This window comes from Tyto alba, unplaced genomic scaffold (assembly GCF_018691265.1).
Source record: "Tyto alba isolate M040663 unplaced genomic scaffold, T.alba_DEE_v4.0 Super-Scaffold_38, whole genome shotgun sequence".
In the NCBI taxonomy this organism is placed as follows: Eukaryota; Metazoa; Chordata; class Aves; order Strigiformes; family Tytonidae; genus Tyto; species Tyto alba.
Window position 1 is genome coordinate 38,704,138 of NW_024881313.1, and position 14,574 is coordinate 38,718,711.

Consider the following 14,574-nt stretch of genomic DNA (forward strand, 5'->3'; position numbering starts at 1 on the left):
GTTGATGGGATCTCACTCAAGTCACTGATTTTACTAACACAGGAGTTGTGCCGCTCAGATCCCAGCAAAGGCACGATGAAAGGAGTGATGGCAATGGCAACGTGCTGCCTTTTTAGCACCAGTACAAGGTACCGTCCCGCATCTGAGCGCGTGGATGAGCTGGGTTGGGTCATAAAGAAAGCGCATTTAAGCATTTTTGGAGGCTTCCCAACCTGATGCTTCTTGCATCTGCTGATCAACTCGTTCTGCCAGGCCAGGAAGGCTGTGAGCACGGACAGGAGCCCCAAGCCTCCTGGTCTGGCTCTCCCGGTGCCAGATATGGCCTTCACTGGCATCACAGCTAAATCTGGATGGATCTCCACCACGCTGATGGGCAAAATCATCTCTCCTTCCCCGTGCAGAGCCTGAAGGCTGCAGCAACCTCCCTGAGCCGGGGAGGAGCCAGGCACTTTGCACAGTTGCTGGGCAGCCCGAGCCTTAAATCAATCCTTCTTCAATTAGCCGGACTTTCATCAGCCCTCTGTTGTTTTTAACCTCCAGCGATAAGAGGCTTCAGTGAACATTTCAAACTGTACATAAACTAGAGCCTGCCAACATAAACACCGTAAAAACACTCCCCATAAATCATGCATCAGAGTTCCCCCTTACTAGAACTATTAAAATTTTCTGGAGTGGCTAAAAAACTGCCATGGGCTGCCAGGAGGCTCTGCAGCCACGCGATATGGGAGAAAGCAAGCCACGCCGTGCAAAAGCCTGCAAGAAAGCAGCTGCTGGGAGCAGAGCTCCCTCCTCATCCTCCCGCCTCGGGATCTCCATGTGAGCTCCACTCCCGGAGAACTAAATAAATGAGCTCCACGCCCACACGCGGCCTGGCCGGCGTGCAAAACCTCACATGCGTTTGCCGTTAGACGCAGGATTTCTTGCAGAAAGCTGCCTGCTTTTCCCTGCTGCTCTTCTGACCTGGCTGCACCCGTCTCCTCCTATTTCCCAGGGCATCCCTTTCTGCTGGAACAGGTAGGAGTAAGGTCATCTTGCAAAGCGGCTGCAGAAGTGCCCCCACAGGTCGTGCTGACTTTGAGGACTGAAGCAGAAGATCAAAACCTCCCGCCTTTGCCGCCGGAGCTTTCTCTGATCTCCGGTGCTTCGGTCAAACCCTACAGCAAGGCAGAGAGAGGAGAAGGGGAAGGTCCGGGGCAGCCCCCACGCAGGGACCAGCCCCAGCTCGGGTCTCTTCGCCGTTCATCCCTCCCCCCCCCCCCCACCTGAAAGGCCAGCAGCGCTGCAGCGCGGCCAGCATCAGCCCCAGGCCACCTCCCAGGCCAAAGGAGAGAAGACACAGCCACTCTCCCCTTCTTCCCAAATCACGGTGGCACGCAGCCACCACCACCATCTGGGAGAGCTTTGCTTTTCAGCCGGGGCTCCTCACCTCTCCACTCACACGGCGGGGGGTGTGGAGGGGTGGGGGATGTCTTGTGCTCCACCAAACCAGCGTTCCCCACCCGCGTCCATCCTGGGCAAACCTTTGGGTCCGTTCACCCCCCCGGGGGGGTGGGGAGCTGAAGCTATGGCTGATCTCTTCTCACCCATCTCCCCTCCCAGCCCCACCGCAGCAGGGAGAATGTTTTGCCCCCGGGGGGAGTCAGCAACCCGAGAGCAACCACCTCCCACCAAGCCAAGCCAAGCGTGGAACGAAGCCCCCCCGCTGAAAAGCGACCTTCCTCCGGGTGAAGAAGTGGCAACGTGAGCGCCGGGCAGCCTCTCCCAACCCGCCCTGTGGCGGCAGCCGGAGCATCCCACCAGCCAGCACCCTTCCCCACAGCCCCGGCAAAACCAATGGCTTGTGGCACCTCAGAAAACCCTAAACACCTACACGTTGTGGAAAACACGGGCGTGATTCGTGTCGAGATAAGAGCGTGGGGTGATAAGTGTAATTGCTGTACCCTGGGTGGATCTGGGGTGAGTTGTGATCACTATGACGTGTAGAGCAATTGTAGTGAAGGTTGGAATCAAATTGGGAACGCGTGAGAACAAGAAGAAAATGTACCTTTTAACTTGAGACACTGTAAACACTGCTGCCTTTTAGAAACACTCCTTAAACCCCCCCCTCTAGAGCTGAGACAACAGCCGATTAAGAAAAAGCCTGCCGAGAGCTCAGACCCTCAGACTTTTAAAGGACCCGATGAGAAGAAAGCGCGCCAAGAGGTGGAAACCTTCAAACTTCCAAAAGATCCCCTGGGAGGAGGACACTACCCCAGCGCTTCAAAGGATCCAATGGAAGAAGAGCAGGATGACTGTCTGATGGAAAGAGTCTAAGAGACACTGCTTTTAGAACTCAGGGTGTGTCGTGGCAGAGCTGAGGCTCCCCGCGCCCCCAGCGCTGCTTTGCCTATTGCTTCTCACCCCAAATTGATTGAACCCAAATAAAGTGACATATTTTTTTTATAAAGATTGCCTTCATTCATTTATAGCAACGTGGGCAACCGAAAGCAGCCCGGGGTGTCCCATATGCAGCCGGTGGAATCTGGGTCCTGGCCCTGGTGGTCTTCCCTTTCCTGGAAGACCCAACCACAACCCCCCAGGAGAAGCCACGCTGTCAAACGAGGTTCTTCCTACAAGAGGCATCGTCTTTCCTCCCCTCCTCTCCTCCAGCATCGCTTCCTTTTTATTAGCTTGATCTGTTTCGACTTGAAGCCCTCCAGAGCTGGGGCTGGCTCACGTCTTCCCCGCAGCCCTGAGGTGCTCCCATCCCACCCGATCGCAGGAGGAGAGCAAAGGGCTGCTCTCGTGCTGCGGAAAAAAAAACCCGAGGGACCTGGCAGTGCTTGCACAGGCCACCCGGTCGCTGCGAGGGAGAGATCATCTGCTCTTGCATCATGTCACTAGAGAGCAGCTCCTCCCCAGGGCTTGGAGCAGAGAGAGAGGGGTGGGGGGGAGACAAGGCGGGGGGGGGGGGGGGGGGGGGGGGGGGGGGAGCTGTCTGCACAGGAAAGGAAACCAGGACATTCATTTCATGGTGGACCTGGTTAACTATTTCTGTCTGCGCAGAGGAAAGGGCTGGGCAGAGCAGAGAGAGCAATACCATTGTCCCCAGCGCACACACGCACACACACAAAAAAAAAAAAGGGATGATAAAAGTGTGCCTGGAGGAATTTGGCTCAGGCTCATGATTGAACCATCATCAAGTTTCCGAAACAGAGGCTTCTGGACGCACGGCAGCGCGTTTTCTGGGGCTGAAACTGGTGGGGGGAACGTCATTTGGGGTTGTGGGTTGGATTAACTCAGCACTCATGCAGAGGGGCAAATGAAAAAGGGATTTAAGCACCCAAAGGAGCTCGGGGCTGGGCGGGAGCTGGCAGCAATGCTTCAGCCCGGAGCTTCGGCTGCCGTGGGGGGGCAAGACGCGTTTCTGGGCCGTTTTCCCATTATTTTATCCATTTACATCTCGCCAGCAGCCCGCCGGTGTGCTCACACCTGCCGTCTGCAGCTCGCTGCCTTGCTGGCCCCCACCTCGTGTTTGCAAGGAGTTTTTCACAAAGCAGTCCCTTGTAAAGCTCTTGGCCGAGCTTGCGTTTAAGAGGGTATGAAAAATCGCGCTTCAGAAATAGCGAAGCAGAAACGCAGATCCCGGGAGACGCCCCGAGATCCCTTGCAATGTCAAAATGGGGTTTCTCGAAGTTGAAATGGGGATGCTGCATGTCAACTCACCCAGAAAGTAGGGTGTCGTGACCCCAACACCGTCCTGGTCCCCATGAAACTGCCCTGTCAACCGGGGCCAAAAAGCTGTTGGGTGTCATTAACCATGAGGGTGATGGGACCGGGTTTGGGGCCACTCCCAGTTTGGGGCCCGTGTCCCCCACCTTCTGGGGAGGCAGCCAGAGCACCAGTGGGCCACCCCATAGCCCCCAAATAAATGCCACCAGGCCCCTTGGCGGAGGCAGGGAGGTACACAAATTGCTCCAGCAAAGTTAGAAGTGAAATAGCAATTTACCCCCCCCAAATGCCTTAATTAACCTATAGGACTGGGATCCTCATTTTCCATCTATTTCCCCTGTCCCCTACTGCTACAGCCCTGGGTTGCACTGATGGCATGGAGCAGCCTTGCACAAACTCATTTATTTTCTCTTTTCCTGGCAGGGAGGAGTCGAAAGCACAGCCGTTTATGTGGCTGGTCACCAAGATCTCCAAGCAATGAACCGGGTCGAAGGGAGCTGCACAGCCTTAAAAATGAACTTTGCGCTTGGTTGGATGAACCTTGGGTGGAAAAACTCCAAAAAAAAAGCCATAAATTATGAGAGCGAGTCTTCCTCAGCGCTGGGACCTGCAGAAATACAGTGCGTGCCGTGGTCTACCTCCACAGTATTTTATGGGTGAAGGAGGGGTTTCCTTATGACCCACGCCGAAAAAAAAAAAAATCTGGTATTTCAGTCTTGGACAACACCCAAGGATTGTCTCAGAAATAGCTCTCATAGCTTGCAGGAGCACAAGGCGCAGATTTCCGCCTCAGCAACGTGCCCCTTTCCCCCGTTCCCACCCGCCCATGACTCACTTGAACCCGGTTACTTTGAATTTCCTTCCCCTGATTTTCTAAGGAGGCTTTGGCCGGAGGACAGGCTGCCCTCCTGCGGCATTTCAAGGTGATTTGGGTGAAAGGAGAAGGTGCCTGCGGCCTCCTGAGACTCAAGGGGCTCTTTGCTTCCCTCTGGTTGGGGTGTGGGAACGCTCACTCGCCCTCTGCCAGGAGAGGACACGGCGCTCTCCCATTAAGCACAGCTTAAATACATTTATTAACCCAAGCTCCTGCTCACGGTATAGATGGAAAAAGGCATCCGGGGGATGGGAGGAGACGGAGCCCCCAGGGTGTGCAAGAGAAACAGCGACCTGGAGGTAGGAGGGATGGAGCTAAGGGTCACCCATTAACCACGAGGAAGATCTTGGGGTTTTAATGAGGATGAAACCAAGAAAAGCTACGGAAACGCAACAGCACCTCTACATGAGGTTCATCCAAGAACCTAGAGGTGATGGAGGGTGCAGGTTGAAGAAGGTCCCAGCCCAGAGGAAGATCCTGGGCGTTTGGAAGCCAACAGGACCATTTTCCCTCAAGGAAGGCCCGTCGGCCAAGAAGATGAAGCCACCAAGGAATAGGTTGAGCTCCCGCTGGTGGTGATGCTGCCAAGCCACTGCCCTCCCCGTGCCTCAGTTTCCCCAGCTGCGCAGGAGAGAAGAGACCCTTTGTGAGGTGCTTTGAGATGCGAGGATGAAAACTGTGCTCACATCCATTGGATATTATTTAAAAAAAAAAAAAAAAAAAAAAAAGCAATACAATACAAAAGCATCTTACAGAGAACGTAAACTCATCAATGGACCTTTTGTCCCTGGGTTAGAGGCACCAGCTGCAAAACTGCATCTTCTGCTACAGGCGCCCACGCCTGGTCTTTAAAGACCAGCTTGTGTTGCACAAGCATGCGCCACTTAAACTGATGCTCCGAAAGCAAGCAGGCTGCAGAGCCTAAAATTTGCTGTACGAGCAGAAATCTCGGCAACCTAACCCAAGGGACCAAGAGCAGGAAAACCAGACCCCCAAAGCATCTTCCCACCTCTGGTGGTTTGAGATGAGGAGGAGGTTTGGGATGGGGGCTGGCCAGAAGGTCCCAGAACCCAGAGGGATTTCCATCAGGAAAAAGCTAAACCACCAATGGTTTAATCCCAAACTCCCTGGAGATGGGATTTGCAGTGCCCCACGCGACAGGGGATGATTTATGCCGCCATAAAGTGTGCACAGAGCGACGCCAAATAGGGATGTTGCGTCTCTTTCCACCAGCAGAAAAGGCAACACAAGAACGTTAGGTCGCAGCGAACACATTCCCCCACCCAAGTGGTGGGGAAAGGGCAGAAAATGAAGAGCAGGGGAGAGCGGGGTGGGAGCAGAGGTGGATCGAAGCAGAGGGAACGGGGGAAAAGGGCTGGGAATCAGCCAAGCTAAAACCATGCAGTAAAATAGCAAAGTGGAGGGAAAAAAAAAAAAATAAAAATAAATAAACCGAAAAGTAACATACGGAGAAAGCTCTGGGCTGAGTCCTTTGTAAAAACGTCCCATCCTTCCCCGCCGCGGCGTGCAGAGGCACGGGCTGAGCTCCCCTTTTCCTCCCCTTTTCCTCGGCTGCTGCTTTTCCTCCCCTCCCAACCCTTTGAACCGAGCTCTCTTCCCGCTGCACCAGCCTGGAGACGATGACGTGGAGATCTCCACCAGGGAAGCTTCCCAAGATGGGAGAGCTCCTCCGAGTCCGACGCTGCAAACCCATCGTTCCCCGGGACGCCAAGGATTTCTTTCCTTTCCTTTTCTAGCTTCCTTATAAGCATCCAAAAAAAAACAAAGGCCAGGGGGAAAGAAAAAAAAAAAAAAATAGAGAATGCAGCAACGCTTTCAGGAGCAATGCTTAGGGAAAAAAGCAAATAATTCAAACTGTCTAAGGGTTTAGGGCTAATAACAGCAAAACTAAGAGCTCCTTGGAGCAGGAGATGAGAGACAGAAAGCAGAGGTACTGCCACGGGATAAGAAATCCTTCCTTCTCGTTAGGATTTTTCTTTTCCTTTCTGTTTAAACAGGGGTGAAACAGAAAGGAAAGTCGGCTGCAAACGTGACCTGTCCTTCCAGCTGCAGTGATATACTGCAGCAGCATCAAAACCCTCTTTTTTTGCACCCCCCCCCCCCAATTTTTACGTCAAAAAGAACAGCCCAAAGCAGGGCTTGTTGCTCAAATTTTACATTTTTAGTATTTTATGGTGGCTGGGGGGGGGTGGGGGGGTGTGTGGTTTCCTGCCAGCCCTATCCCAGACCCTCTTCATCCCTTTGCTCCCTTCCCAGCCCCATTTTGGAGGGAAGGGGGGGGGGGGGGAGCAGCTGGAAACATCTGCAGCTAACAGCTGGAAGGGAAAACAGCTGGAAGGGGACAGAGGGGACATTTGCCTCCTCCCCCCAGCCAGAGGGTTTTGCCCCCCAAGCCGGTCTCTGGTTGAAGGGGGGGGGGGGGTGGGTTGATGTTACCCCACGCTCAAACACAACAAGCAGGGATTAAATAATTGCCCCTGTCTGGAGGCTGCAACCTTTGGCGTGTTGTTATCTGTTCCTTCACCTTGCCAGCTCACATGATTTTATGGCTGATCTCACAATAATTGACGTTTTCCTTTAAAGGCCCCGTGCTACCCGGCAAGATTTGGCTTCCAGGAGTCTAAATCAGCAAGGTTTTGCTTGCTGCAATTCAAGAAGCCCTCCAGAATTTAGCAAATCCAGGAGAAAGACGGCTCTAAACCTTTAAAATCTGGTGGTTCTCCAGCCTCTTAATCTTACAGGGACCCAGTGCGTGTCCCTGGGCATTTCTTAAGTAGCACCCGTTGTGTGAAACTACTCAAAATAGCTTGTTTTTCCTGGTTTTAAGGAGAAGGGATGTCCTTGCTCCCTGGCACAGCTGGGCTATTTACTTTTTCAAGTGTGTTTCTTCTCTCCGGCTGCTTTAGGGGAGGAACAACCTGGGAAACAGCTTGGTTGACCGTGCAGGGGGGCTGAGTTCCCAGAAGGGTTTTTTTCAAGAAAAAAAAAAAAAAAAAAAAAAAAATTACCTCATAGGATGTTCCAGGGATGGAGGAGGAGGGAGAAGGGAGGCATCGCCGCAGCGCTCGCTCCTGCAGCTGCTGCTGCCCTCGCCACGGTCACAAGCCTAAACTTCAGCCCAAATTGGAGGTTTTCAAGCAGATTTGGGGCCAGGAAAACACCTTCGCCAGAAACTGTCGAGGGAAACCCTCCTGTAGGCGCCCAGCTCGAAAACAACTCTAAATGCGCTCCTAAAATAATTCAGCCTCGCTGTTTTGGACCTGGAGCAAAGTCTCATTCAGCCTTGTTTAAAACAGAGCCAGTGTTTTGCTTGAAAGTAAATTTTAAGGGGTTGCCCAGACCCCGACTGGAGTTGGGTTTTTGTAGCTTAAGCACATATTTAATACAAAACTTTTTATGGGCATAAAAAGGAGACAATCTGCGATAGCTCTTGATGTTGACTTTGTACATAAAGTGAGAGATAAAAAAAAATATATCTAATATATATAATATAATAGATACAAAATATATTACAAGGATCGATGAAAGAGTGACATGGCCCCCCCCGGATGAGGAACAGAGCATCCTTTTGTCCCCAAATCCCCAGTTTCTCCCAACCAGTGGTACCCCAGTCGCGCATCGGTAAGGAAGCGGTTAGACGAGCCCTACCTTTCACAGCCAGGAAAAGAAAAAAAAAAAACCAAAAAAAAAAAACCAAGGTGCGCCTGAGCTGCGGGTCTTCAGCGCATAACCGGAGACCTTCCAGGGGGGAAAAGCCCCGCAGCACGACCGGCCTCAGCCCTGCAACAAAGCCAAGGAGGAGGCGATTATTCCCGGGCGTCTCTCTGCCAGGCACAATACGGCAGCGTTTCAGCGCCCGCGCTCAATGCCGGCATTGTCCCCCCTGGAGCCGCGGCTCCGGGGTGCGGCGGCGCAGGGCGAAGCTTTGCGAGCTCCCAAAAGGCTTCGTCCCACCAGTGGAGAGGCTTGGGGGACTTTGTTTTCCTCCCAGGGCAGGATAACAGACCTGGGGATGGGAGCGATCTCAGTTTTTGCCTCGCCAACACCGTTATGCTATTGCCTGGGGTGAGGTTCCTGTGAGAGAGGGGGGAAGGAGGGTCTTACATAAAATATATCAGGGGTACGAAGGTCGTGGGAAGATTGGGTTGAGATCGGGTGCTGACAGCTCACTGATAAAACGAGGGGGATGCTCGGGGTGGTGCTTTGCAAGGATCCTTCCAGGGTCTTTCAATTTGGATGCTGCACCCAGCGGAGAAGGGGCTGAGGAGCTGGAGAGGGGCTGGTGGTGGCCACCGAGACGCTCAGGGCTGCAGAATGGGATGCTGAGCTGGGTCTGATCAGCCCCAGAAGAGACAGGGGGGGGGTCCTCGCTGAGAAATGCAACTATTAATAGGAGGGTGGAGAGAAAACAAAGCCCAACTCTTCTCAGAGGCACCGGGTTTGCTGCAGCCAAGACGATGCAAAGCCACGAAGGAAGATCCTGCCTGTCTTTAGAAACACCAAGAGCTGCGGCAAGGCCGGTGAAATTTCTTCCCTGTGACCACATTGGCAAGGACAAGGGCAATCACAGCTTGGATTTCAGCACTAAAGCTAACAAAGAGCCCAGAGGTGCTACCACGGCCGTGCTGCCTGCTTTATTTTTGCTCCTACCTGCCAGCCCCGGTGTCTGCAGGTTAGGAGCCGGTCCTAAACCCGATGGGGTGAAGCTGCAGTGTGATGGCCCCGAGGAGCAGCAGCACCCGTGCTTTGGAGGGAAGAGGGGGTGAAAAAAAACAAACAACAAAAAAAAAAAAAAAAAACAAAAAAACCCAACTTGGTGCATTCAGAAAAATATCTAGAAAGGCAAATCAGATGGGGAAAAGTTGCTGTGGTGGAGCTGGGCTGCTCCCTGGGGAGGCTGGCAGGGTGTGGGCAGCACTTGGGAGCCCGAGAGGGGAGGAGGGAGCAGAAGGGACGCTCGGCCCAGGTTTGAAGGCACGAGGATGAAGACGCTGGCCGAGGTGACTCCAGTCCTCGTGGCTTGGTTGGTCTCCGCAGCTCAAACCACTGGAACAATGAGCAATCGGGTACCGACCCGAGGAAACGTGTGAGCTCATCCTCCTCGCTCAGGGCAACGGGCTGACAAACTCTCACCCCACGGGTACCGGCCGTGGCTCCCCAGGGAGAGCGGTTACCCCACCGGCGTGGGCAGTGACACCAGTGTCCCCTCTCCCCCTGGGTCCGGGCGTTGCTTTTCTCTCTCTCTAGTCTGGGAGGCTCCCCGTGGGACCAGCACCACGAGCAGGGATGCAGCTCCAGTACAGTCCCCTGCACTTCCAAACCAGGAATAATTACAAGCCTCCCCCTTTTTCCTCATCCTCTACCTAAAATACCCAGGTCAGCACACTGCTGGTTGTAACAGGAGGGACTGCACCATTGCACGTGGCTTTTTGGAGAGTTTTCCCAGCAGGGCTCAGTCCCCATCACCACGTAGGCACTTTGCTTTCCATCAGCAAGGCTCGCTTGGTAGAAAATAGGGGAAGAAACCCCAGTGCTTGAAGGGAGTATCTGCAACTTTATGCTGGACTGAGGACTTGGCCACCACAGGGCTGATGGCAGGGGGGTGGCTGCCCCATCCTTCCCTGTGCCTGTGGGTCCCGGCTCTCAGGGGTCTCCTCCCCACGTGGGTTCACTAAAATAATCCCCTCTATGAGGCAATGAAATAAAAATACCTAAATTCTTTGAGCTCATCCTGGGCACCGGCATTTTGCCTTTTCTGCCTCCTTGCTTTTTATCAGCTCCCCCCATCTCTCGCAGCCGGGATGGGGAAAGTAAAAGCCAGGAAAACATCCTGTTCCTCCCTCGTTTTGTGCCTGGGTAGAGAGAAATCCAGGAGGATGCGTCCCCGATTTCACAAACATCCGATTGTACCCCTTGCCCGAAGCACACAATCTGAATTGCAGATGGCTTCTGCCTATTTACGGGGCTGGAGCCACATCCCGGACAAGCAGAGTCACAGCTGCTATTGCAAGAAAAAGCTGAGCCTGTACCGGATTGCTCTTTTTTTTTTTTTTTTTTTTTTTTTTTTCTTCCCATTTTTAGAGCCTGGGTGCAGGGGCTGAGGTCTAAAGGAACGCGGGGTCGATGCCAGCGTTTCTCCCCGGCCGGTGCTCCTCGTGGGATGACACAGTTGCACACCCAGCCCATGAAGCTGACCCAAATCCAGCGCCCAGCAAGGCAGGCAACAGCCCAGCTCCTGCTCCAGCTGCCAGAGCAGCTCTTGCCCTCGTGGAACCAACAACGCTGGAGACACCGTGATTCCTACAAGCACCTTGGAGCATCCCGTAGCTCCCCAAAACCCTGTGCTAGAGAGAAAACTCAATACTCCCTCACAATTTGCTTTCCAGCACCAGCATGCTCAAGGGAAAAGAAGCCCCAGGGGAACGATGTCTTGGCCAAGGGGTGCTGCCACGAGCTGGGTTGGGTCTCACCAGGGTTACTTGACCCCAGCTGTGGTTTTAGGGGACCTACCTGTTGTTGGTGTCGGTGGGTGTCTCGGCGTGGGGCAGCAGCAGCTGGGACGTGGTGGTCACCTCGCTGTCCTAGAGGAAAGCGCAAAAAGAGCGTCAGCATCCCCGGGCAAGGACCACATCCCCTGGAGTAAGACCCAATAGAAACCCACCTAAAAACCCAAGAAATCCCACGATCCAGCACGGCTGGATCCCTCAGCTGGGGAAAGCCATCCCCAGGCTGCCGGAGGATTTCCTAAAAGACATTTGCTGCAAACCGATGGAAAAGCAGGCGCTGGAGACAGCGGGGAAAAAAAGTGGGTTTTGCCAGAAAAATTATTAACCTGTGGCCCCCCAAGCTGGGGGCCAGGCAGCACTAACCCCACTGACACACTGAACTCTCCAAAAGGTCCTAAATACATGCGAGGAGTCCCGGCTGGCTTACAATAAGGCAATAAGGTCTTTTTTTTTTATTTTTTTCTTTTTCCCCTCCCCTCGTTGCTTATTTTATATGCTGGCCGCCCAATTATTTCCCAGGCCGGCTCTGCCCCGCGGTGCCTTTTTGCAATTGCGTGGAAGGAAGCTTGAAAATCAGGGCTGCCTCCAAAAGCACTGGGATGCCAAAAAAAAAAAAACAAAACAAAACAAAAGAAAACACCAAACCCCATATTCTGGGAGAAATTCATCCCCACAGTCCCATGGGGCCAGGTGATGAGGTTTTGGGGATAACTAAATAAAACCACATTTGACAGCGTTAGCAACCTCTTGTCCTTCATCTTGCCCATTTTCACCCCAAACCTGTTGGTTGGTATGTCCAGCGCCTTCCTGCCTGGAAGATCTCCTAGGTGGTTCCCCCAGGACCAGCATTTTTAAATCACAGAAAAATCCCTCCAGGGAGACTCCTGTCCCCTCACGTTGCCCCAGTCTGAGCCCGCCCCCACATTTTGCAGTTGTGGGACCCCAAATTCGGTGGCCGCCACAACCGCGATGCTCAGCGTGGCCCTTGCCTGCTCCAGGGATGTGGGGGATGCCTGCGCCCCGAGCCGGTATCAGATCCAGAATTTTATTTATGTTTGCAACGAAATAAAATAGACGCCTCGTTTTTGAGGGCGGAGAAATGAAACGGGTTTCAACAGGTGCCTGCGCCCGCCCAGCGATGAGATTCAAGGCGCAGCGTGGCTCCGCCGAAACACCCAACGCGGAGAGGTGTGTGTGTGTGTGTGTGTGTGTGTGCAGGGGGGGGGGGAAACTGCCAACAGCTGCTAAAAACCAACTCACAAGCCATGCTCGCCAGCCAGCCCAGCTCCAACAACCCGCTCCCGGTCCCTCCGCCACCCATCGCTGTCCCCACGGCCACCAGCGCTTCGGTCCGCCAGACGCCGCGACCGCCGCTAAAAGCAGGTCGCCCCATATACAGTGGGTTATTAAAGGCTTCCCTGTTACCACCAAAGACGGGATGTGGGTGATCTAAATTATTTTATATATATATATTTTTTTTTTTTTTTTTTTTTTTGCCCCCCTCACAGCTGAAGCATCACCCCATCCCCTTCCCGGGTACCACTCACCGCTGCCGCCGGGACACGCGAAGGCTGGGCTGGGGGCTGGCGACCACGCAGCTCTCGGGGTGTCAGCAGGAGGTGGGTTGGGAAGGCAGCCGATGGGAATTTCCATCTGGTGACAGCTCTGCGGGTCCCGCCGCAGGGGGGGGGGGGGGGGGGGGGGGGCCGGGGACCAGCGGGCGGGTGCGCGTCCTTGCACCTCGGGCGGACCCCGGGGGCCCTTCTCCGCTTTCCCCGCTGTCGTTTCTGCCATCTAGAGGGGATGTTTCCCCATTGCAAACGCGTCCCTCGTAACGGAAGCCCGCGGCTCAGTAAAAATAAAATAAAATAAAATAATAAAATATAAAATCAAATCCCAGTCTGTCACTCGCCACCGCAGGAAAAGCCTGTCTGCGGCAACTTGCGCCGTCAGGGTGGGGAGAGCTGGATGCAGCAAACAACCCAGAAAATATTTGGGGAGCATTTTTCTGGTGGTGTAAGCAACACCAGAACCTCCTAACTTGAAATTCTACGGCGACAGGAAGGATTTCAGAGTCGAATCTAGGAAAGGTATATCTAAAACAGCCCGAGAGAGGGAAATAATCAAAAACAAATCATCAAATCGTCGTTCTAAATGCAAGTGAAGTATTAAGAGAGTCGGGCAAGGTTTGGTTCGGCCTGCTGCTACCCTTAACGAGGAGGACGGTGCTTAGTTAATTAGGTGGCCTGGACCAAGAGGTCCTGTAAGCATGCAGCTGGGCAAACTGGGAGATGAGCAACCTGGTGTAGTGGAAGGTGTCGCTGCCCACGGCAGGGGGCTTGGAAACGGATCTTTAAGGCGCCTTCCAAGCCAAACCGTTCTAGGACGCTGTGATATGAAGAGGATGAATCTCAATCATTGAGTTTAAGCTACTACCATGCCCTGGTAAAACAAGGTTTCGGTGAGGTGATGTCACAGTCTGGCACTGCACGGTGTCAGCTTGATCTGGGTTCGGTTTGGGGCGGGGGACACAGTTGGAAGCTGCGGGGCGGCAGCTCTGCCGGACTCATTTCTCTCAAAGTTACATGAAAGCAGCGAGGTTGAGGCTGGAGAAAGCTGGGGAAGGGAAGTGTGAAGCGTCCTCCCAGCCCCCCGCCTCAGGCAGAGCTCTCCACATCTCCAGTCAGAGACCAGGGCGAGGGACAGGGGCTAGATCAAAAGGATCCTTCCCCTAAGAAAAGGGATTTATTGCTGCCCTCAAGCACCTCAACCAAAAAAAAGCCACACAGCTCGGGAAGGAAACCTTTTCTCCTTCATCTTCTAGGTGTAAGAGCATCTAAAAATCTACCTGCCCCTAAACTCACGTGGAACAAGTACGCCTGAATAACAGGATTGCTGCCAGGATGGCAGAGAAGCTCACAGTGTTCTTCCCCGATCGCACCCTGCAACTGTTCCCTTCTTCCAGCTTATTCAACGAACGCACCTGTTGGCAAGGTTAGGGCAGCCGAGCTACACCGGCTCCGCCACAGCGACACAACCCAACACCTCAGAGGTGACTAGAAACCCTGCCGGAGGAGCTGGAGCCAGATCTGCAAAAAGCACCAGAGCGCCAGCAAAAGGCTGCCAAGCCTTGTGACATCGGGTGCCAGCAAAGATCCCTCCGTCTGCCGGTGGCAACGGGGAGGGGAGAGGGTCGCGTCGACCTAAAGAGCTCCCGCCTCGTCGAGGGGCTTTTGCTGGGACAACACAACACGGGCTTCCACGAATGTTTCAGCGGGACCCCAAGCCACGTGGCCGGGGCTGCAGCTGCCCCGACGGCTCCCCGCAGGACGGCTCTGCCCTCCGGCAGCCGCCCAACCGCTCCCCGAAGCGCCTGCCCGAGGTACAAACCCGGGAGAGCAGAGGCCGAGCGGGCAGCGAAGAGAAACACAAGCGTGACGGGGTGAGGCGGGGGGGATGGGG

General features: G+C 54.0%; 1 protein-coding gene across 5 annotated transcripts in view; it reads right to left on the bottom strand.

Moving 5' to 3' along the window:
- The window catches only part of GJC2 (gap junction protein gamma 2), a 39,885-nt gene extending 25,436 nt beyond the window's left edge, over positions 1-14,449 (bottom strand). The window contains exons 1-3 of one of the 5 annotated variants that reach the window (XM_042801733.1): positions 12,660-14,449; positions 11,117-11,187; positions 8,255-8,386 (exon numbers count right to left, since the gene is read on the bottom strand). The gene's annotated coding sequence lies outside the window, so the exon portion shown is untranslated. Of the gene's footprint in view, positions 1-6,053; positions 6,357-8,254; positions 8,387-11,116 lie in introns of those variants that run through there. The other 4 variants (XM_042801734.1, XM_042801732.1, XM_033011561.2 and 1 more) reach the window with 4 other exon arrangements.
- Between the last annotated feature and the right edge of the window lie 125 nt (positions 14,450-14,574).